The sequence below is a fragment of the Rhinolophus sinicus genome, chromosome 15 (genome assembly GCF_057876585.1).
Source record: "Rhinolophus sinicus isolate RSI-liver-muscle chromosome 15, RSI-T2T, whole genome shotgun sequence".
Classification (NCBI taxonomy): Eukaryota; Metazoa; Chordata; class Mammalia; order Chiroptera; family Rhinolophidae; genus Rhinolophus; species Rhinolophus sinicus.
In genome coordinates, this window is record NC_142515.1 from 3,121,738 (window position 1) to 3,146,341 (window position 24,604).

The 24,604-nt window shown below is 44.2% G+C and overlaps 1 long non-coding RNA gene across 4 annotated transcripts; it reads left to right on the forward strand.

The window, feature by feature from the left end:
* The first annotated feature begins 1,920 nt into the window (after positions 1–1,920).
* On the forward strand, positions 1,921–17,593 carry LOC141572874 (uncharacterized). Of its 4 annotated transcripts, none has more exons than XR_016018849.1 (4): positions 1,921–2,308; positions 9,875–13,294; positions 13,992–14,322; positions 15,161–17,593. It is a non-coding gene; the product is annotated as an uncharacterized LOC141572874 (long non-coding RNA). The 4 variants fall into 4 exon arrangements; XR_016018850.1 differs by having other exon boundaries at positions 17,083–17,593; XR_016018851.1 differs by having other exon boundaries at positions 13,992–14,102.
* The last annotated feature ends 7,011 nt before the right edge of the window (positions 17,594–24,604 follow it).

Consider the following 24,604-nt stretch of genomic DNA (forward strand, 5'->3'; position numbering starts at 1 on the left):
CATTTTCCCCGTTCCATTTTGACCCTGCCATACTTCGCCTTTGTGGTTTTCTACTTAGAGTTCATTGTCACCTCCCCGCCCATCACTGACTCTTCTGCAGACCTTTCTATTCCCTTCGCGGCCCATCTAGCTCACCTCGCTCTTTCGCCTGTTTGGCCATCAAGCAAACACACCTGGTTCCCTTGGACCGACGACCACCTTCCTTCTCTAGGGAAAGGAAGGACATGAGACAAAAATTTTCTGTAGTCCTCGCTGCACTATAATAAGTAGGATAATCTGATAAATCAGATCCATTTTTTCCTTTTCACAGGGATTGTGAAACTGCAAAAAAAAAAAAAAAAAGTGTCAGTTACAGCACATCTGTTCTCCTTTACGCCTTATTTAAGAAAATAATTCTTGCCAGATTTTTACCCACCCATAATAATTACCCCATTTTTACAGATGTGGTTTTTAACAGCTTCATTTTGGCCCCAAATCTTTTATACAATTTGCAATGAATTTGCTTCTTGGCTTGCACTTCATTATGCTTTGGCAATAAAGGGACGGAGGAACAGGAACTTGTTCCCAGAACTAAACTTTTTAGTGATGTTTTTACAAACCAGTTGGCCAGGGTAGAAATGATCACTGTCACCGTGGTCGTTATTATTATTACCATCATCAGCATCATCATTAGCAGCACTACAAGCTTTGCACTTGAGCATTTAATTTGGCAGTCACCCTGCGATTGTTTTTCTTTATTCTTAATTATCTACTCCCTTTTTGAGCTCCAGCCCAGAGCAGGGCTGCTCTTGCAATTCCCCTGATGCTGTTAACGATGGCAGGACTTTCCCCCACAGACGTGTCCAGCAGCACCCATACCTGCCACGGGCTGCACACAGACTTAATTTAGCACCGAGGGTGCTGCAAAGGGGCCTCAGACACAGCCCTGCTCTTGATGAGCTCCCAGCACCCTGGGGGTTGCAGACAGGGACAGGATATGGGACAGTTCACAGCAGGACTCAAACCCAGAGCCAGCTAAGAACTAATGAAGTCAAGCAGCGTCAGTCACTGCCAGGAAACTCTGAGCACATCCGGAGGAGCAGCCATGAGCGATGTGGGGCCTCAGCTGGAATAATTGTTGAAGGGAACAAAGGACAGACCGTGTTTTAAGTACAAGGCACTTGGAAATGGGTTGTGTCATTTAATGACCATGGTAAATGTCGGTGGCAAATGTAGATGGGGAAACTGAGGCTCAGAGACGTCACATGTTGCGAGAAGCTCCTGTGGCCTGCAGGTGTCATGCTGTGGCACACTGGGGCTCAGGCCGTTCTGGGGAACTTCCCTGTGTATTGTATCTCTTGAGAGACTAGAATTGGGGCCCTGACCAGAACCTATGCAAGCAGCCTTGGGTGATACAGGTCTCAAATGGCAGGGCCTTCCTTGGACAGCATGAGCTCCCTGCTAGCCTGGTAGCCACTTGAGGATACAGAACAGGAGAAATAGGAAACAACTCTAAATAAAATAGGCTACAGTCAGAGAAAGGCACTCATGCCACCTGGGCCAGCTGTGGTCCTTTCCCCACAATCACAGGGTGGGTGCTCACACTGGGCCATCAAAAGCCTCCCCCAGTCACCCACAAATTCCCAGGAACTGATGGTCCCAGAATGGCTAGACATCCCTACTTCTGATGAATTTCATTGGATCTTTTCTTCCCTTATGTTTTGCACCAGGTTGACACAGGCATGAAAATTATTCTTTCCTTTAATTTCCACTAAAAAACTAAAATCAAACATACAAAAAGTCACACAAGCAAATGAAATTCACTCTCAGGAGAATCAGAGTTTCCTGACTAGGGATAGATGGGTGTATCCCACATCCCGGGTAATAGGACAGATCCCACATCTGGAGTAGATGGAAAGGCTGCCATCACCGGAAGGAAACCAGAAATGGAGTATTTGATGACCCTATTCCTTTAAACACATTTCTCAACTGTTTTCAGAACTCAGAACCGCGGCCTCCCAAACTGCGGTTGGACCTTGGACTCTCACCTCTTCTTTTCCTGCCTCTTCCCTCCCAGAATCCCCCACAAAGTCCCTCCATTTCCTCCTCCTGGTCGAGTCCGCCTTTGCCAGCTGCTGCTTTCAGTCGGGCGCCAGACCTCCCCAAGTGGAAGCTGAGAAATCAAGTTCTTGGGCCCCTGGTTCCTAGGCTTGGTCTAGGCTGGCAGGCTTGCCTTTTCCCAGGTAGGAAGGCATTGTTCAAAGCGTGCAAAGAAGAACCCGGAAGAATCAAGCAAAGCCCTTCACTGAGATGCACAGGCAGCTGCAAGGTGAGTCCTCATCCCAAGTCTCCCAGCACAGAGGGCTCTTAGGACGGCTTCCGATGGCCTCTGCTGCTGTTGACCCGGGCCCTCTGCAGGCACCTGTTGGTGGGTCAGCCCAGCGCCCAGGTCTGGGGCCGCGGCAGGACAGCGGCAGGCCCACGTGGGCAGTGGGGGCATCCAGAGTGACAGGGAGTGCAGCTTGCGGGGGGTGGAGAGGACTCACTCCCTTAATGAATTTAGATGAGATTCAGCTGCCTCTGCTACTTAATTCACTCCGCGGCCTTGGTGTTGGAAGCGATGAGCAGAGGGAGCCGGAGCAAATCTCGTGACTTGGTGTTAGAGTGGCTCCGACAACAGGCACGGGAGCTCCTGGCCCCGGGCGCCCCCCGCCCCGGCTCGGCTCGGCAGGGCTCCGCCCCCCACCCCCGGGGTCCCCCCCCCCCAAGCCCCGACCAGGAGAGCAGCAGCGCGGCTGACGTTCCCGTGCCCTGCGCTGGGTGGTCTGGGGACTGCGCCCGCTTCCGAGCTCATTTGCCTGCAAACGCCCTCACCTTGTCAGCGCCAATAATTATCCAGTCGGCGCTACTCAGAGCTGCCATTCCTTAAGATTGGATTAGATTGAAGAGGCTGAGGCCCCGCTCCTCTGCGCATTTTCTCAGTCAGTTAGCTAGTCACTGGGGGCTCGCCGAGGCCTACAGCAGAGTTACACTAACTTTCTCTCCCCTTCCTTATTACGGAGCTTAATAACAGCAGGCAGTGTATTAATATGTAAGAGATCAAGAGATTATTGATTAGAGTCACTTGCCTAATATCCCCTGTCCGTCATGTAGTTCAGCAGCCCTTTCATGATTTTTTGTGTCAGGCCATTTAAATATTCATGACCGAGTTGCTTTGTACCTCCACGGCTGAATTTCTAATTAATCTGTCAAAAGAAATACAATATGCCCGGAAGCCTTATTATTATAAGGGTCAGCTGAAACAGAGATGGCCTGGCGAGGCCTAAGGGGTAATTAATTATAACAATACAGTGTTTACCTTGTGTGGTACCTGCGGCCTAAATGAGCGCTAAATTAGACTCAAACCACTGCAGTCTGCGTTTGAAGCGCCCTGATCTGCCAGCCTAGATTGTAATGACGGGAGGAGAGAGCCGAGAGCGCGGCTATGTAACAACATAATCAGCAATTATAGCTGCGAAATGGGGAGAAGGGGGAATTTTATCTCATTAGAAAAGCCCAAGTAGAAAGTTTTTTTTTCTGTCACCAGCTCTTTTCTTTAGAATTCAAATGAATCCACTCTAAAGGTGAGGGATCTCAACTCTAATTCCAGTGCAGAGAGCTGGCCTAATTAGTGGTATACTTTGGCTAAAATATGAATGACATTTGTTCCAGCTTGCAGAGGCCTATTAATAGAGGGTGTCAGAGTGAAACATTAAGTGTATCATTCTTCTGTCAATTTATTTCTGTCATTATTGTTTCTTTATTTCCTCTGCCACATTATGGTCACTAATTTCTTCTCACTTTTATGAGATTCTTAATGTGGGCCTTTAATGAACTCCAAAAACTCAACCACAACTCTGAAATTAAAATACTAGGCTGCTGTCAGGGTGGCATGGCAGAGTAAAACTTGAATAGTATCATTCTTCTGTCAATTTATTTCTGTCATGATTTTTCTTTATACCCTGCCACATTATGCCCACTAGTTTAATTCCATTTTTATGTGACTTGTTAATGTGAATTTTAGGTGGCTTTTAATCACCTCCAAATTTGTAGAATATCACAATAAATCATAACTGTATCCCCTCTTATGACAATTTATTTCTGTCATTATTTTTTATTTCTCCTTCCTTATTACAACTCCGAGTTTCATCTCCTCCTCTGTGACCTTTACATTGTTGCATTTTAAAAAGAAGCACATCGAAACTTTGCTCTTTCTCTAACTAAAAGAGGGAAGCCATTTTATGGGGCTTTGGCTTTCCTGGCCCTGGCAGTCACAGGTGAGCTCCGGCCGGCAGGATGTGTGTCTCCGAGGAGTGGAGCACTAACTGGGAATCAGGGAGGCAAATGTTGCTGGGGAAAAACAAAACAAAACAACAAACTGGTATTGTTAAGTGATAGATGGAGGGGGAGACAATGGGTTGAGTTCTGAAAAGATTGCTTATTTCATTCCTGCAAAGAGTCTGGTGATTGTGCTACTTGGGGAAGAGAAAATCACTCACATAAATGAGTTGTACTATGACTATTGATTTTGGTCTCTCAAGTTCATGTTTTAAAACAGGTTTGCACAGTATGGCCCCTTGTCCAAATCTACCCCCCCACCTTTTTTTTAATAGCTATGTACTAAGAATAGGGTTTACATTTTTAAATGGTTAGAAAAATGCAGCAAAAGAAGAAGAATATTTTTTTACATGCGAAAATCATAGGAAATCCAAATTTTGGTGTCCATAAATAAAGATTTACTAGAACCCCATGGGACATTCCTTTAAGTATTGTCTATGGCAGCTTTCATGTTACAATGACAGAGTTGAGTAGTTATGACAGAGAGTATACGGCCCCAGTGCCTAAAATATGTACTCTCTGGTCCTTTACAAATAAAGTCTATTGGCCCTATTTTAAGGAAAACGAAATAGTTTAGCAGTACTAATATTTCTTCAGATGGACTTTGACAAAGACTTTGGGTGCAAAATTCAGAGAGAATTTGCAAATTGGTTCAAACAAGCCGAGTAGCTAGAATGCTGAGCTTCTATGTCTGTTCTCTGAGCTGCATTCTGGGTGGTTGAACTCATATTTCAGGAAGGGCTTCCATTCATTTATGGCTTCATAAACCATTTGCTGTGTTTCAAGTCTGCAGCAGGGATTGATCACATCAGGGTACCAGGCCCTTGAGAAATGGAGGTGTTGAAGGCGTGGTCTCTTCGGGTCCTCCTCCCCCTCAGGAACACCCATTTCAGTCCTTTAAGAGGAAGAAGTCCAAATAGCCCTTATTAATATGAGTTAAAATGTTTAGGTGGGGGCAGCGGGGAGGCTGGGCCATCATAGCCTAAAGCTGATACACAATTTACCTTAACAAAACTTGTGGAGCACATGACATTGTCCAGGTACTTGCTTGGCAGTGGGAGTTCAAGAATGCAGCACTTGAAAGACACCCTGCCTTCAAGGAACTCCCATTGTCACCTTTTACCATGAAGGATCCTACCTATGGCACTTCTTACATTGTTTTCAACTCTTATTTTACCTTCAGGAATGGGAAGGATTGAATTTAAAACTTGACGCAAATACCTACCAGCCTGCTCAAGCCATGGAACCCATGGTTTTCTAGACTCATTTCCAGGGCATCCAAAACAACAAAGGTTATGGCTCCCCTTGCTATATGATTAAGTTCCCAGTCCTGTTCCCACCACAGGCTGACCCCGTTCCAACCCCTAAAGGAAGCTTCTGGCTGCTAAACTTTGATAGACTCTCCCTCCAACCTGTGACTTGGGACTTGCTGTCCCTTGATCTCACTCCCAGGAGCACCTGCCTTCCCTTCAGTCTTTTGTGCTTGTGGGCTCCAACTGCTCCAGAACTTTCTCATTTTCTCACCCAGAAACCGAGACATAGGATCTCAATCCAGCTGCTTAGAATATATCCTCACAGCTGGGCTGCCCTGAGCTCACACACTGTGCTCACTCTCGTCATATCTCGTTCTTGCTCTGGCTCTCACACAGAATAATTGGGTTTATTTTTCAATGATTCCTCACATATTGTTAATTCCATGTTATTTCTGTCCATGCTTTGCTCCATTTATAATTGATGTCGACTAGATAATAACTTTTACATTTTAAGTCACCAACTTAAGATTGTATGAGATACATTTTCCTGCGTTAAAGATTTCCACCAACATGTTTTTCAAAAGGCTTCAAATAATAATAATAATAAATAATACTCAAGAAACTAGCATTCGATTGGAACACCCTCAACATGATAAAGGACATCTATGAGTTACCTACAAGTGACATCACACATAAAATAACACTTCCCCCTGTGATCAGGAATAGGACAAGCATGTCCACTCTCCCAGCTGTTACTCAGCATTTTGCTGGAGCTTCTATCAGGGCAATTAGGCAAGAAAAAGAAATAAAAGATATTCAGATTGGACAGAATGATGTAAACTTACCTCTATTTTCAGATGACAACATTTTATATGTATACTTAAAGAATTCATAGAAAAGTATTAGAGCTAATAAATGAGTTCAGCAAAGTTGCAGGATACAAGGTTTATAGAAAATATCAATTATATCTATACACTAGTGAGGAACGACCTAAAAACAAAATTAAGAAAATAATTCAACCTACAATAAAATAAAAAACAAATAAAATACTTAGGAGTCAATTTAACAAAATAAATAGAAGATTTATGCACTGGAAACTACAAAAAAAATCACTGGAAGGCATTAAGGAAGACTTAAGTAAATGGAAAGATACCCAATGTTGATGGATTAGATAACTTCATATTGTTAAAATGGCAATATTCCCCAAGTTGATCTACAGAATCAGTGCAATCTCTATCAAAATTCCAGCTGGCTTTTTTTGCAGAAATTGACAAGCTGACCCTAAATTCATATGGAAATACAAGGGACTCAGAATAGTTAAAACAACCTTGAAAAAAAATCTAAGTTGGAAACTAACGCGTTTCGATTTTCAAACTTAATATATAGCTACAAAAATCAAGACAGTGTGGTGCTGGCGTAAGGGTAGACACATAAATCAATGGAATACAATTGAGAGTCCAGAAATATATCCACACGTGTATGGTCAATTGATTTTTCACAAGTGCCAAGACATTTCTATGGAGAAAGAACAGTCTTTTCGACAAACAGAGTGCCAAATGAATTTCTACATGCGACAAATGGAGTGTGACCCCCTACCTCACACCATATACAAAGATTATCTCAATTGGATCAAATACCTAAATGTAAGAACTAAAGCTGTAAAATTCTTAGAAGGAAACATAGGTTTGAATCTTTGTAACCTTGGATTAGCAAATGTTTCTTAGATATGACACCTAAAGCATAAGTAAAAATTAAAATAAAATAAAATAAATTTGACTTCATCAAAATGGAAAAGTTTTGTGCTTCAAAGGACACTACCAAGAAAGTGAGAAGAGCACAAAGAATGGGATAAAAAGTCAAAAATCGTTCATTGTAGGGCTGTATTATCCAGAATATATAAAGAATTTTACAATTCAACAATCAAAATGCAAATAACCCAATTTAAAACATGCAAAGAATGTGAATAGACATTTCTCTAAATAATATGTAAAATGGCCAATAAGCATATGCAAAGATGCTCAACATTAGTCATTAGGAAAATGCAAATCAAAACTATTTCACACCATCAAGGATGGCTGTAATAAAGAAGGCAGGAAATAACAAGTGTTGGTGAGAATGTGGAGAAACTGGGACCCTCATACATTCCTGGTGGAAATGAAAACGGTGCAGCTACTTTGGAAAAGTCTGGAAGTTCCTCATATGACTCAGAAATTCATTCCACTCCAAGGTATATAGCTAAGAGAAGCGAAAACATGTATATATACACACACACAATTTACACAAGTGTTCATGGCAGTATTATTCCTAATAGCCAAAAAGTGGAAACAACTGCCAAATGAATAAACAAAATGTGACTTGTTCAGCCAAACAGAGGAATGAAGTACTGACACCTGCTTTAATATTGTTGAACCTTGAAAACATCATGCTAAGTGAAAGAAGCCAGAAACAAAAGGTTTCAAGTTGTGTGAGTCCACCTATTTGGAATGTCCACAGCAGGCAAATCCATGGAGATAGAAGGTAGATCAGTGGTTGCTGGGTGGAGGAGAAATCAAGGAGTCTCTGCTAATGGGTACAGAGTTCTGGGGGGGAGTGAGGGCAATGTTCTGGCATTAAATGGTGGTGATGGTGGCATAAACTTGTGAAAATACAAAACTCTCATTGAAGTATGCGTTGTAAGAGTGTGAATGTTATGCTATGTGAATTATATCTTTTAAAAAGGTCATGCAATTATATCATAGGACTAAAATTTTAGTGATTACTCTCTGATTATTGGGCATTTCTGTGTCCCTTGTACACCCCCCACCGGAGGCACCTCTTTCTACTGTTAGTCCCTGACATGACCACATTTCCACAGGACCACCTTCCCCAGGGGTTCCCTTGGAGGTCCCAGTCCAGTTGTTCGTTTGAGTGGTTACCCTGCCTGCCTTCCAGCACCTCCACCCCAACACACACACACACACACACACACACACACACAGACGCACACACACGATTTCCCCTGGAGGATACAGAGAAGTTGAAAATCAATGTGGGCCTTTTCAAAAATAGTGCTGTCCATGAACGCCAGGGCATCTGTGGACACTGTGCTGGTTTCTATATGTATATACAGAAAAAATATGTAGATATGATATAAGTGTATATGCTTTTTTGTATATATACACATTTGTATTATACATACGTATTATGAAAATTTCCAAACACACAGAAATGATGGAAAAACACCATGCAATAAACGGCTGTGAACCTTCACTCTAGCTCTAATTGTTCACATTTTGCCACATTTGTTATCTCCCTCTGTGTGTTTCTATACACATATTTTTTCTGTATTTGAAAATTTTCTTACTATTAGAAAGTTGGAAGCCTCATGATATTTAAATTATAAATATTTCACCGTGTATCACTGAAGAATATACCCTTCTGCATAGTCACTGCTAAACTGAAAACAATTATAGATAAGTTCATAGTATTATCTGATACCCAGATCAAAGTCTAATTGTCCTAATTATCCCAAGAATGTCATTGATAAAATCCAATTTAGAACCACATTAATTTCTGGTTGTTTCTATGTCACTCCAGTCTCTTTTAGTCTGGAATATTCCACCCCCTACTTTTTTTTGTTTTTTTTTCCTATGGCAATATCTTTTTGAAAAACCCAAGATAGTTATCTTGTAGAATATCTTATAGTCTGAATTTTTTTTTTTAATTATTCCCTCACCATTATAGTTTAACTCTTTCCTCCAGGCCTGTATTACCTCTAGGCTGGACGTTTGGTTTAGAAATAGATTATAATTTAATTATTCTTAAATATTGGATTAATATAGATTTTTTTTTTTAATTTAGAACGTAGTGAAAAATTTTAAATCACCCATATTCTCTTTCCTTCTCAAAATTATTTTCCGTATTTTCTCGAGTCTTTTCTAAACATTCACTTGGTGTTCATTCATTCATTCATTCATTCAATAAATACACTTTATTTACTTTACGGTCTATCTATTAAATACCTCACACATACCAGGAATGGTACGGCCTCATTTCAGTGATTGAACTCAGGCTATCTAAACACATTTTAATTCTGCTTTTTTCGCTACACATTTTACTATAAGCATTTTCTGTGTTTTCACGCAATCTGTAATCTTCATTGTATTTAATTTATATATTCTTAATATTCTTCCAAAATTCAAAAGAAAATGTTATCACTACAACCAGTGAAATAGTACAAAGATACAAAAGAAAAAAATAGTAATATCTGTTTTCTGTTTCCTCAGCCTTTCCAGGTGGCCTATGCCAACCCACCCTAGCCTGGCTTCCGGGTGTTTCCGGCTTTGAATGGCTACAAAGCATGGACTCCATTGGGTAGGTGAGGCAGTGGTGGTTCAAGGTAAGCCAAGGGCCTGGGATCTACTGTAATGTATCCTGCACATTGGACTCCTTGTGATATACCTTTACTGATAGAACCACCTTGCTCATTAAACAGCAGCTGCTGCAGTGTCTGTTCACCCCCAGACATGAACCACCTAGAAATTCTAGAGACTGGAGACTGGCTGGCCTTAGACTCAGAATATGGGGGTAGGATCCCGGGGTCTACATTGAAAACAAGCTCAGCCAAGGAGACCTGAAACTTTCCTGGGGGTACTGACTCCTTGGCATTTAATTCGAAGTTCCCATTTCTTGGCAGCTTTGTCCTATGTCTATTCACAAGCCAGCAGGAAACAGAGCAAAGGGAGTGGGCTGGCATCGCAAGCACACTGATGGTGGTGGTGATGAGGTAGGAGGGTGAGACTGAATCAGCATCTGGATACTCAGAGGAAGCGAGGGGTGGGACTAGAGGGGTGCACAAGGAGAGGGCTCCCCCATGCTCGCCACACTTTGTCCACCCCCCATCTCCTGCTTGGCTGGAGCATCCGTTCTCTGCCTCTGAAATCACCGTGCATTGAATGGCCACTATACTCGTCCATGATGCTGGGCCAGCCAGGCCCCTGACCACAGACCAAAACATGATTGCCTGCCAATGCACGGCGACATCCTGGCATCTTTATTCAGGTTTGTTGCCTAGACCCCTAACAGGATTGTTGACAGTCACTACTGTTTTCAGAATGATGTCATTTTAATCTGAACAAAACATTTTCCTCAAAGATAGCATAAAGATTTTTCTAATGATAAAAGAATGGCATGTTCATTGCCAAGCCATTCAAAGTTACGCAGACACTGTCGCTAACATTTGATGTACGTAATTCCACTGCATATGGTTCATGTGTATGCACAATACACAAATACAGAATAACACAATATAGGGTTGTATGATATTAGCTACAAACCTACAACCTCATTTTAATCTTACATGGTATTTTATTTTATGCTTATTTCATAATTTGCCCAACCAGTTCTTTGCTATATAAAGTTTCAGTCTCTTAAAATAGTTCTTCTTTTAAAAACAATGTAGAGAAAAACCTTGTCTCTATGGTTATCGTTCATGAATTCCCTGAAGTTGACCATTGAAAATAAAATGAATGACTATGAACAATACTGAAGTTTGCACCACACTGTGGTCATTTCCTTTCACTAAATCTGTACACATTTATTTCTTCCTGATAGTTGAAAATATCCATTTCTTCGTATCATATTCAACATTGCATTTTATTTTATTTCTCACAGCTTAATTTTTGCATGTTTCATTTTTGCACCTTTTTATTATGTTTTCATTCTAATAGCAAAAATACAATCTCAGGTTAATTTTTATTTTCTTATTACAAGTGATTCTTAACATCTTTCCATTTGCTTAACTCCGTTCCTATTTCTCTGACCATTTTTATCCCGCTTTAACCTTTTTGAATTGATCTGTAGGAAGCCTTTCTGCAGTAAGCCTACCGGCTTTCTCTGTACTCTCTGGGATGCATTTTCCGTACAGATTTTTGCATTGTGTTTGTTTGTTTTGATTGTTTTTGCTTGTTTGTTAAGGTATGTATGATTTTTATGTTCCTAGCTAAATCTCTTTATTTCTTTTTGCTTATGGTTTCACCCTCTGATTTAAGCTTAAAAATACCCTCCTTCTCAAGATCATGTATTTATTTCTTCTATTTCATCTGTAGCTTTACTTTCCATATTAAAGCTGTAATACATCTGTACTTAATTTTGGTATATACAGAAGGTGCCCCAAAAAATGTGTACACATTTTAAGACAGGAAAAAAACTGTATTAAAATTGTAATGCTTAATATATACCGATGACAAAAGATGAATACAAGTCATGTGTATATATTTTTTTGGCAACCTCTGTATTATGAGGCATTAGGAAGCTTCTAGCCCACAGAGTACCATTGTGCCAATAAGAAAAAGGGAAAACATAAGTTAGCATATTATTATTTATCAATAATAATAGTAAGCACAAATTACAATTTTTACAAAATAAATTAATAGAAAATGAATATTAGTACTTACATAGTGATTCATGACACTGAAAGTACTTGTAGTTTCTGTTGGAAGCACAGCAATATTATTGTGATAAATTAAACAAATAGCTATAGCATGAAGTGTTCACATTCTTAGGCAGGACACTAACCGGAATAGGTTTGTAGTTGTGAGGTGCTTTTGTTGTTTGTTTGTTTGTTTGTTTGTTTGTTTGTTCCACTTACTTTCTTCCTCACTTACGTTTACAACAAATCACCGTGGATGTGGACATCAATGGACGTGATCCTCATTGGTAGAGACTCTGGTCCTACTGGATGTTTCTAGATTAACAAGATTGTTCAATAATTGAACCCGTTCTTCCCCTTAAGTCAGAAGCGCACTGATACATATCTACCATGTCAGAACGAGGCACTTGACTGTCATATGCGAGGAAATAGCCATGATGCACGAGCTTGTGTTCAACCAGGATTCTTTACTGCCATCTGCTTGAAAATTCTCAGCGCAAACATACAGGCACCCATCTCTGGAGTCAACAAAGGCAAAATACAAGTGTGCAAAACTTTGATAAAATAACAGTTATGTGAAAGACAGCCCTTTTGTTGTCCTTGTGAAAGACACACCTGGACATCTATGTGTGGCACCCCAAAGACGCTGGGCTCCTTCCACCTCACTCCCCAAAGGTCTATTGAGGGCCTCCTCGTCATTTATTAAACAACTTATTTCTCACATTGATTTAAAATGCCACCTAAAAGCACATACTTAATTACTTCACACACTCGGGGTTTTTTCATTCTTTCTTGTTTCGTTGATCTCGTTTTGCACCATCCCTGCCTTGCATTGGTTAGTTCCACAGTGTGTCTAGTATCTGGTACAGCCTGCCCCTCCTCAATATTCATACTGTTGGTCCAGAAATATTCTGACTATTTTGCATGTTTATCTTTTACATTAACCTTAGAACTCATTTTGTCCATTGCTACAACCTACCCCACAAAAAAATGCCCTGTTGGAATTTTATTGGGATGATGTGGAGCCTAGAAAATCATTTGGGGAGGATTCTCGTCTCTACAGTATTGAGTCTTTCTAAAAGCATGGTTTGCATATCATTTATTCAAATCCTGTTTTATGTCTCTTATTAGGTTTTCATTGTTTTCTTCGTGTATTTTCCTCTGCGTTTCTTGGTAATTATTATATTGCTCAGTGGTTTATACAGCGGTGTCGCTATTGTCACTGGACCCTTATCTCTATTTTATTATCAAATGATGATTGTTGGCATATAAAAAGGTAAATTGATTTTTGTTTATTTATTTTAAATTATGTCACTGAAATCTTATTATTTCTAATATTTATAGTAATTCTTTTAAATTCTTAAATTTTGCAAGTATACAACGTTGAGGTTTTTTTTTTCAAATAATGAAAAATGTGCTCCCCCATCCTAATGGTTATTTCCTTTTGCTCTTCTGAACTCACTGCATTGAGTTAGCATATCCTAAACAATGTGAGAAAGTAGTGGGTAGCAAATGAGCAAGCTTTGGTGAGCTGATATTTTTTCTAGAACACCTCCATCCAATGACACAGGTTGCCCTCCATCCTCTGGTAATTTTCCCTTTCCTCCACCAACCTTAACCAGCCAAGTTTTCCCAGAATGCACAGGGTGGGGAACCTCGGCAGGTTGAGGATGGCTAAGGGCCCCCCAATACTTCACCTGCTTGCAGTTGAGGTCATGGGGCAACACCCCGGACTCAGCTCCTTCCGCAGAGCATCTGAGCTAAGAGGCCCCTTCTACTCATAAGAAGTTGAGGCCCCCCAAAGTATGTTGGAGGGTCTCCCTCAAAATGCCAGCAGTTAAGGGGAGCAGGAGTCTCCCCCTCATCCAGTGATGGTGGGATAGAAGGGAGGCAGGTGCTTCTGAGGGGCTGGGTGGGTCTTAAGACCAAGTTCAAGTTCTGTGTCATCTGCTCCATTGTCTGTTCACTGACAGGTGAAACACCTACTATTGCCTTGTGCTGGATTCTGGGGATGTAGAAACAAAGACAAGTTCTCACCGGCAGAGCGGAAGCTTAGCTGGAGCTGGGGGTCCTCTGACACGCAGGTATTGGAGGCAGGCCTATCTGAGGACTTGGCATCCGTGCAGCGAGGTTGCACATTCACCAGGCACACATGGGAAGTGTTCTGGGGTGTCAGAGGCGGGGACCGGGATGAAGATCAAGGGCACGGCAGGAGAGAACAGCCACCAGTAACTTGCCTTGGGACCTGAGATCATGCCCCACGTCTCAGGAGCCTGTGCATTTCCTTATCCTGGATGCTGGCACGTGAGTCCACCTTCCTGCATGGGTTTTCTGGGACCCTCTACATGGGTGTTTAAACTAGAAAGGCCATAGGTTCTAGAGTGTTTAATCTTTACAGGATAAACTCAGCAATCTTCAGGCTTAACTTTAAAATACATTTGCCTTTTAGAATTTCATCCCTTTTAGAATGTGGAGATATTTGCTGGGACTTGGAGCAAAGCCTAAGGGGCCTCGGACTGCATTCGGAACACAGGCTGCCCTGGGAACTTCCCAAGTTCTGTTGACAATCCGGGGAGTTAACTGAGTGCTGGGAGGGATTCAGGAATCCAGGGGTTCCTTTGCCCCTGGAGTTTCATTACACGCAACCCCCCAAATATCTAGCAAGTTGCTGCTTATCCTACACGACCTCATCCTTTTAACTAACTACAGGCTGAGGACTGTGAAAGGGGATTAAAGCCCCTGATTTTAAAGAAAGACTACTTCCCATTTGAATTACTTTTAAACACACCACTTTGCCTCTAATTTAAAATGAATAATAGGCTTAGAGCAGACAACAAAAGATAAGTGTATCAGGAATCTCGTGATTTGCCAGCAAGTGGAATAGAATGGTAGAAATGTGCTAATGCAGAGATTTTTTTTTTTCCTTTTCTTTTTTTAAGCATCATTATCTGAGGGACACCTTTTTTGGTATTCAAATAAGAAAACTGACTTCTCTCCAATGCCCACTTGAGCTTTTGTTCTGCCCTAATTGAAAGCAAACCTGTACATGGAAAATGACCCTTACAGATAGGAAAGGTTTAGGTTGGGTTAAAAAAAAAAAAAAAAAAAAATTAATCTTTTTTTTTTTTTTTTTTTTTTGCAGTGAACACTGAACTTAAGACGGTAGCTTTCATCTTGTTGTTTGTGCTTTTTTATTTCATTTTCTGTCTTAATGACCGATCAGAATAGAAGAGGCATTCCACAGTCCCAGGTTTGCCTAGGAAGATGCAAAATTCAGCCACCAAGCCTGGAGGGCCCTGAAATTAAAGATTCTAAAATTTTGTTTTTAATTAAACATGTGTTTTTGGAAAACTTCTGGCCTTTGTAAATACTTTAATATTCAATCCTCTTTTGAATCTGTCCGTGGATAGAGAGAAAGCCATAAGAAGGGTGCTTTTTAAAAATGCAGAGGAAGACGAGCCACTTTGGAAATAAAAGTAGAACCAGGTGGACACAGTGGGCCAGCATATGCACCTAGAGGTGTGTGTGTGTGGAGAAGGTAGAGGGTCCAACGCAGAAGCTGCGCGGGTGGCCGTGCCTCCAGGGTGGCCAGCCCACGAACACTCTAGATTCTGCTTCTCCAGGTCCAGCCTTTGCCTGGAGCTTCAGGCTACACAGGACTGGCTCGTCACTGTGTGTGCAGGGCTCCCGGAAGAAGCCAGCAGATACCCGGCAAGGCTGAGCAGCTGTCTCTTCGGGGCTTTCAGAAACTCCAGTCAGTTGGCTACTGACTGACTTCCTAATGCACACTCTTCTAATTCTTAATTAGAGTGACATAGCTAATTAATAAGTTTTTTCCAATTATAAATTAACTTAGGATCAGAACTCTGGCTTTGCATGTAATTTCCTATAATCGCTAAAGCTACTGCAAAAACATGCCTCCTGCCAACCGTAACTTTTAACACAGACAGACAAGTTCTCACTGGGTTTACATTTTACAGCAAATTATCTCTGTTGGGATTTATGAAGAGAATTTTTTTTTTTTAAATCAGAGGGGTTTTTTTGTTGTTGTTCCCCCCACACACACTCTCCCTCCCCTTTTCTTTAGCACCCCCTTTGGATCATTCCTTTCAAAGATTTGAGGGGAGTTCATCTCAATATTTTAATGTTGTTAGGGGGTAGGAAAAGAGAAAGAACAGGTGATAATTCGTTTTTGCTCATAACCGTTGCCACCTTTTCATGGTTCCTGCAAAAATGATTTGGGAGGTGCTGGCATGCTGCTCATTTATAGAATCTTAACTGGAGAGACACTTATCTCTTTAGTAATGAAGCGGTGTAATTAAAGGTGGGCCTGCAGACCGGGCCAGCCCTGGCAACATGTCACATCCCTAGCTGCCACAATTCCTCAGTGGTTTATCAAAGACTACTTCTTTAATATGGAGATTACACTTATGTACTTGTCTGAACTTGAAAGGCATTTGCCTAATTTACTTATTAATGAGATGTAAATCTATTTGTATGGCACGTCACAAGTTTCCCCCCCGAAATCGCTGCTACTTAACCGGTGATAAACCCTATGATTTAAACGAAAAATAATACATTTAGCTTTCCACATTCATTCTGTTAAAAATTGATATAGTCTATGTTAAATTTATTAATATTGCTTGCTGTCATTCAGTTTGCAGCTCTGGCTGAAATATGGCTTGACAGCGGCCGCATTAAAGATGTATGCCATTGTATTCAACAAAGATTAATGAAGCCCGGTAAAAATAGCTGTAAAAGAGAAAGTGATCCGAATGTAAAACCAGTGAATTAAATGAGGCCGCGCATACCATTTGTTAATATGCATGAGGAGGGAGGCAGCGAATGAAAATGTCTCTATGCAAAGTTCATTTGGGAATGTTTCAATATTGTCTGGATATCCCCCAACTACTGAAGAGCAGCATAATGGAGCCCAGCGGTCCACAGGGCCGGGCGTGCCTGTGCCCTGACCCCCTCCGTGCCACAGGCTGGGGTGGGGCCTCTGGCCAGAGACCCGCCTGCACCCAGCCACCTACGTGTTTCACTGTCCTTGGTTTTCTCCAGGTCGCCCTTCAAAGCACCCACCTCGAGACCACTGGCCTGCCTCAGCCTCTGTCTGCGTGAAGAATGCACAAGAAGCATTTCTTCTGGGGTTTCGGCTCCAAGTTCAGATCCTGTAGCATCATGTCTGTACCAGGCTGGGCGCCCAGTAGCACACCGGAGATTGAATCTTTCAGGGCCTCGGTCCTTTTCTTTCCCCAAGTGAAGAGAGAAGTTAGCCCTTCACCATCCAAGCATTTGGACCTCATCAGATGAAGGAGCTACCCAAGCCCAAATCGTCCTTCGAGTGTTTCAGGGGCTTAGGTCTGGGGGGCACCGCAGGCTGTGCCTGGCCAGCCGCGTGCACGTTGAGCCCACCGGGAGACTGGCACCTGTGATCTGAATGACTGGGGAGCGCTTTCTTTGTGCTGTTTGGGGGGTGATTTATTTCCACAGTTCTCATTATAAAATACTGCTGGTGTCAGACCCACCAGGTTAAGACTTCCAAATAAATTAACAGTGACAGAAAATTGTATGCAGTAATCATAATATAAACCCGGCATGTTTATCAATCCAGAAGGTGTTTTGATAGATTGAAGCCATTCCTGATAGGTATTTCTCCCCAAGGTTTGCCTGGATGGAGGTCAAAGGCTGTCCAGAAGGAAATATTTTGCAGTATTGTTTTCCTTTTAGAATTTGCTTGGGGTGGACGTTGTTGTCTGCATGTGTGTGTTGGTTTTAATTGGGAGTCAGTGACAACAGAGGAGTTCGTGTTTCTGCCTGACTGGCAGCTTGGAGGCAGTTGGGGGGCAGGGTACACACACGGAGGGTGACACCCCGTAGAAAGTGCTGCCTGGAGCACAGGATTTCCCAGAAGGGTGAATACAGGTGTTCCTGCTCAGAACAGTTTAGAAGGATTGTTGTTCCATGGCTCAGCAAATGTCACTCCATTCTGCAGTCTCAACAGGTAGCGAGCTTCCCCAAGAATGCCCCAGGCTGTGCAAGGACTCCGTGCGTGGGCATGTTCTGGGGCCTTCCCGTGCTAGGCCTCCAGGAAAGATGTGCGGGGCTCACTCCAACAGTGGCTGCAGCTAGGGCTGAAGACAGGAAAGTGGCTGCCTTCCCTGGGGATGTCCCCCAAAAGGGGTGACGTAGGCCAGTATTTTAAGGTGACAGATTGACACAGAGAGGTCGATGCTGTGATTAAAAGCCATGAGAGGCAGCAGTGTGGAGGAAATTACTTTTCAACTGTTGGCTCCCCTGCCTACTAAAGTCACCTGCCATCTCCCCTGGGCCTGACCCCAATCCCAAATTCACCACTCACCCTGCCATCTCCACCAGGAATTGAACCTGCCAGGCCTCGGGCTCACTGCTACTCCAGAAGCCAGGTCAGCTGGTGTCCTCGCACCTGGAGAGCCACTGAGCCTCACAACCTGCAGCTGTCATCTAAGGAGGATGCCTCGGAAGCAGGCTTCCATTGAAGGAAGTCCTGCTCACAGCTGGGTCTGTGGCTGGGAACTTTTGCTTGGCCATCCTCATCCAGTGCAAACACTGCCCTGTGGGGTGCCATGGTGGCCCTGCCCAGGCTCGCTGTGGCATCAGAGATGATGGAGGTCTAGGCTGTCCGCAGGCCACTTCTGGAAGCAGAGAGCCGGGAGAACCAGGTGGACCCAGCAACAGTCCCATGACGACAGGATATTGAGTCGTCTGTCCCAGGACTGCAGGGACCTTAAAAGTCACTTTTGACGCCTCCCCATACTTTCCCAGACTCGTAGATGGGTTGCCCTTTCTGATTTGAGGGCTGTCTGCTAGGATAGCTGTAAAAGGCCTGTTCGCTATGGAATGTGAAAACAGTGAATCCATATTTACAAGATTTACCCCAGTTGTTCAGTTTTTCTAAATCAAAGGAATGGAGGTAGGAAGATCTGACCTCCTGCATTATACCAAACACACTCTGAGGTCGTCCCTTGCTTTGGGGCCAGTGCCCTACACAAATCCCCACAGAAGAGCATGGCTGTTTCAAGGCGAGTTTGATGAAGCAAGAATACCTAGGTGTGTACGTCTCCTGCAATTGTCCGAAAGATTTCTCTCCATGGTTTCCTGGGAGCAGGAAGGCAAGGCCTCACCCTGTAATCACACTGCAGGCTGATTATTTGGTTCTGCTCATTTGTTGTCTAGTCATTTCCACAGGAGGCCTGCGGACCCACAGAGACCGCAACGCCACAAGTCCCCAGCCCCTCCCAGCCTTCTCCCGCCAGAGCAGGGCCGAGCATCGTGAATGAGTTCACCCATTTGGGTGCCTCTAGCAAAGCCCTGCAGACTGGGAGGCTCATGGCAACAGAAAGTTTCTTTCTCCCAGTTCTGGAAGCTGGAAGTCTAAGATCGGGGCGCCTGGTGAGAGCCCCCCTCACGGCCTGCAGACAAACACCATCTTGCTGTGTCCTCACACGGCGGAGGGAGGGGGGTGAACAAGCTCTGGTGACTCTACAAGGGCGCCAAGCTCGCCCCTGAGGGTCCCACCCTCATAACCTCATCTAATCCTAGTCACTTGCAAAGGCCCCACCTCTTAATGCCACCACATTGGGGGGGAGTAGGGTTTCAATGTGTGAATTTGGGGGGACACAGACATTCAGTCCACAGTACATCCCTCGGATCACGTTGGCAATGCAAGTCCCACCCGCCAGCTTCTGCACAGTGACTGCAAACTTAACGATCTTTAGCTGAAAGGGGCTATAGGGGTCACTGTGGGGACAAAGCCAGGAGTGCAGTTTCCGGGCCCTCAGCCTCACATGGAAAGGTGCTCACTCCGGTAGTAAGTGGCCATCAACTGTGATTGAATGGTCATCAGCTGTGGCTAAACCAGTGAGCCATTGGCCACTAATGTAACTGCTGTGGCTACGCTAGCAGCAAATGGGGGCTAGCAAGAAAAATGGGGGCTAGCAAGAAGATGGTGGCTAAGCTAGCAAGAGCGGATTGCAGTTAGCAAGGGGTTGGTTGGTTGGCAGAGAAGCGGGCGGCAGGTTGCGGATTGTGTGGCTCCTGCTTCCTGTGTCTCCAACCCAGCCGCCAGTGAGACTATAGTGGTATGGACCCCCCTATCTATGGCTCTGTGGGTGTTCCTTTTTGGCCTCACCATATCCTGCATTCTTATGTGGGGCGTGAGACCAGAGTCCCCGCATGCCACCTGGCATGACACACTGTGTAACAGTCACTTAGCCGAAATTCCATTTCAAAGAGAAGGCTGCTGAAACACAAACATGTTTTGCGATGTACCCAAGGTCCCATAGTGGATTTAAACAGAGCACCTACCAACCCAAGTTCAGGGTCTTGACCAACCAAGTTTTCAGAGTTTGGGACCACGATGGTGATTCAGTCTCTGACCTGGAAAGGCAGGTGTTGTTGTCAAGAAGAACTGAGACTGAATTGCGAACACCTAAGAGCAGTTGTCTTTACGCCATAAGCCTCAGCTATAGTCACCAGATTGTTAAAGTAATAAACATTTGTGTGGCTTGGATTCAACGTTACGTTTTAGGGAATACATTGAAAATAAACATTCAGATGTTATTCGCTTGACTGACCTCTGAGCAATTAAATAAAATGAGTTTATGACGTAAAATGCTGTCTTAACAACTTCAAACGTACTGCAGAGCAGGCCACATTCAAGTAGCAAAGAGTCTTAGACTGAAAGAAACACAGTGGCGCTGACTGTGTAGTCGAGTGCCTCAGAAACACCAGGGCTGCACGTGTGGTGTGGCTTGGTAGTTAGGACATTAATTAATGACCACATAGAGGAATGTCTGTGTGCCCAGCAGATGGTCAACAAGCCCAGGAGAACATTATCATCTGAATTGCAAAGAAGGCTGGCAGCTTCCTGTCCCCACCCCCTGCCCAGATCTGCCAGCCTGCCGGAAGAGTGTTGGCTGTCACCAGGGCTGGTGTCAAGCAGGGTTGGGACAGGCTGCCAGGGGCTGCCATCTCAGCATCATGGGCGTGCCCAAGGGAGGACAGGTGAGTGAGTGAGCCAAGATGCGGAGTCATCAGCTTCTGTTTTGGGAGGGGTTTTTGTTTTGTTTTCATTTAAAACTGCAAAGGGGCCACTCAGGCAAGGCTGACCTCTGAGAACCAGGTTCACTTTTCTCTCTTTTTGAGCTCAGGAGCCTTGCTGCGAATGGGGTAAGGAAAACACAAATACGACAGAGGAAATCAATGCCAAGGACCCGCCCTGCAGGCATTTGGGGCTTCCGAGCAGGTATCCCCCTCTGCAGCACCCTTGTCCCATCAAGCTGAGCAGCTGCCCTCCCAAGGAGACATCCAGGGCTGCTGTGCAGGGCGTGTGCTTCTGGCCTGGGGAGGTGGCCAGCTGGGTGACAGGCAGTGCTCAGGAGACAGGGCACCACGTTTTGTAGCTAAGCACCACAGGACGAGTTGAATAATGGTTGGTATTAGCAGAACTCATGGGTCCTGAGAAGCCTGTGGAATAATCTGCTCTGTCCTGAACTGAAGCAAGTATCACTCAATCAAAAGTGTAAGGGCAAAGGATGAAGAAAAAACTTTCTTTTACTCTCAAGTGGAGAGTGAATTTGAGATTCTGATTTATGAGTGACCATCCTGTTTACTCTTTAAACAAATCATTTCACTCAATTACTAGCTATGCAAAATATACACAGGATTACTGCATGCTTAGGTATTGGAATCCTGGTCTGCTTATAAAAAGTTCAAGGTAGAAACACATTAATTGGATGATTCAAAAATTAAACACAGACTTGCCTTAGGTGTTTAGAATTCAGTATACTTTGTTCTTACCTATTTTTATACTTACTTCTCTTCTTTATTTCATCTGTCTCTGGAATACAGCCCTTATAATATAGTTATTCCTCTGCATTTTATTTCCAAATATTTACTTTCCCTGATTTTTTAACTAAAACAACCGCAGAGTTTAAAAATAAGCAATGTGGGTCTAATCAGTGGACACAAACAATTCATTAATAATTAAGGCACCCATCAGGCAGCGTGTGTGGCCAGCATCAACAGGGACATACATTTTTTAAGCCCCAAAGTAGAAAAACAAAAGATCCAGAAATTAGAAATTTCTAGAAATGATTGGAAAAAAAGCCAGAGACAGGACTATATGGCAAGTGTCTTAACTGCAGGAATCGTTTCCCACCCAGCAGCACTGCCCATTTGGTTATGAGATAAAGTTTCTGTTTGTTTGCTTGTTTGTTTGGACTGAAGAGGCTATTAATGAAAAGTATGTCTCACAAGGACAAGTCGTATAACATCGATAGTGACAGGTGACGAAAGCTGCTTTGCTGTTCAGAGAAAGGTTTGTCCCCCTCCATTGTCACATCCAGCCTCAAACCAGCCACAAGTTTCACTATTATGATCTCAAAGCCCCTTTTATGGATGGAGGAACTGAGACTTAAGACTCAAAAACAAAGCAGAAAAGTCCAATAGCACCACTCTGCCCAGAGCGATGTCTCCACCCATATTTACTGAGGAAATGAGAAAATTAGCCTCAGCAGAGACAGCGGGCTGTCCCATGCACAGAGCTGGGCTGCAGTCACTGCTTTGCATTGGCCAGTTTAGCTGCCCTGAGAGAGCCCCACAGAAGCACCTGCCCACACCAAACTGTGAGCTCAGTGAGAGCAACCAAGGGTACGACACGTTACCAGGCCTGGTGTGTTTGCAAATACAGAACTAGCCCCCTTCGAGTGGAGTTGTGGGGCTGCCGCTGGATGTAAACCACACTCACTAGCTCCCACTTTTTTGGCGGCCACCCCTCTGCTGCGACTTCCAGATGAGGGCAGGTGAGTCATGTGTCTGCATGTGCACTCGGCACTCGGTGACAAATCATTTTTATGCCACTTGTCATCGCTAGGAGGAACCTGACTTCTCTCTTCCCTGGGAAGTCCATTGTCGAGGTTTGCAAACCCAGATAAAAGCAGAATCCCATTTCTCCTGGGCTTTTAGTTCGTGAAGCTGACAGTAATGGCAATACCATCTAACGGGTGTGCTCTCCATGCACAAATCCCATGCACTTATCAGCCTTGCACTTAAGCCTAAAGCAACACACCCAGGAGGATACTGTCCACATTTTTTGAGGTGAGACTCAGAGAAGATGAGCGCTGTGTCCAGGTAATGCAACGGGAAGGGGACAAGCTGACGTCCATCCATGCTTGCAGGCTGGGCTCTCTGAGAAGGGAGACAGAGCTTAAGGGAACTGGTCACTCTGTACTTTAAAACGGCACCTCCCTCCTGTGAAGGATGGGGCATCTGCTTACGACACCAAAGGCTGCCCAGGAAGGCCACATTCAGGCCTCACCAGTCTCTGTCCTCAGGCACGTTCTCCTCCAGGAAGCCCTCCCCAGGGACCGGGACTCTCAAGACACCAAGGGCTTACCAGAGTCCCACAAGTCCCCTCTGGGACACAGGGGTCCCCGTTTCAGAACTAAAACCTGGCACAGAATGTGGACATTCCAACAAGACTGATCAGGGAGGAGGGCAGCCAGCATGACACGCCCCTGCGGTTGGGTGAGTCCCATTCCTTGTGGACAGCCTGAACCCTTGGCCAACCCAAGAGAGCACAAAGGCCTGGCTGTGGTGGCCCCACTGGGGACAGCTCTCGACAGCAGGTCTAGCTCCAGAGCTCACTAGGGAGTCGCCAAGGCTATTGTGTGACCTGCATGGCAGCTCCACTTCTTCCTCTGTGCTTACCCCCTTCCACAGGCACCGGTCCCCAGTCTGCTTCCTGGTCCCCAACCTGAGATGCATGAGATGAAATAATTGGAAAAAAAGCCAGAGACAGGACTGTATGGCAAGCGTCTTAGCTGCAGGAATCGTTTCCCACCCAGCAGCCCATTTGATTATGGGAAAAGTGATTTCATTTGAATGCATAGGGTCCCCATCAACCTTGCATCAGAAAGGTGTTGACACCCCTGCTCTTCCTTCTAGAATGACAGCAAACTGTCATGGCCCTCCTTTGCTGGCATTCCTTTGTCTTCAGTGCCTGGACCCCCAGAACACGACTCACGTGGCCTGTCCAGCACCTCCCTCTCCAGGCGTGTCCACTGATTAAGGGAGTTTTTTGTCTCCAGTTCTGTTTGCCTGTGTTGACATCTACACTGAAGCCGTCTCTAAGTAATCACCCAAAGTTTCTTCTTTGCAGCAAGAATGTTCAAAACCCCCTTGTCATTGGGGGGAACCAGCGCAGGACAGCCGGCAGCCCTTTGCCCATGCTGAAGGAAAAACCGGTATTGCTAACAGCAACAACAAAACCTCTTTCCAAATCCTGCTTTGACGAAAGTGAAATCATTCAAGGCGGGGAGTGTAGCTTGAATTCTGACGGCTGATTTCTGAGTTCCCTGCGTCTGCAGCCTTGGTGCCAGCCGGGAGCCCAAGCGCCAGGCCCCGTCACTTCTGGGTGTGGGCTTGGACAACCAGTGAGGCTGAGAAGGAGCTCCTGGGCGTCCTGGAACAAGTGGGCGTCAGGCACACGGGGCACAAAGAAAAAGAAAGCAACACCCTGTTTTCTTCCATCGTTGCCTTT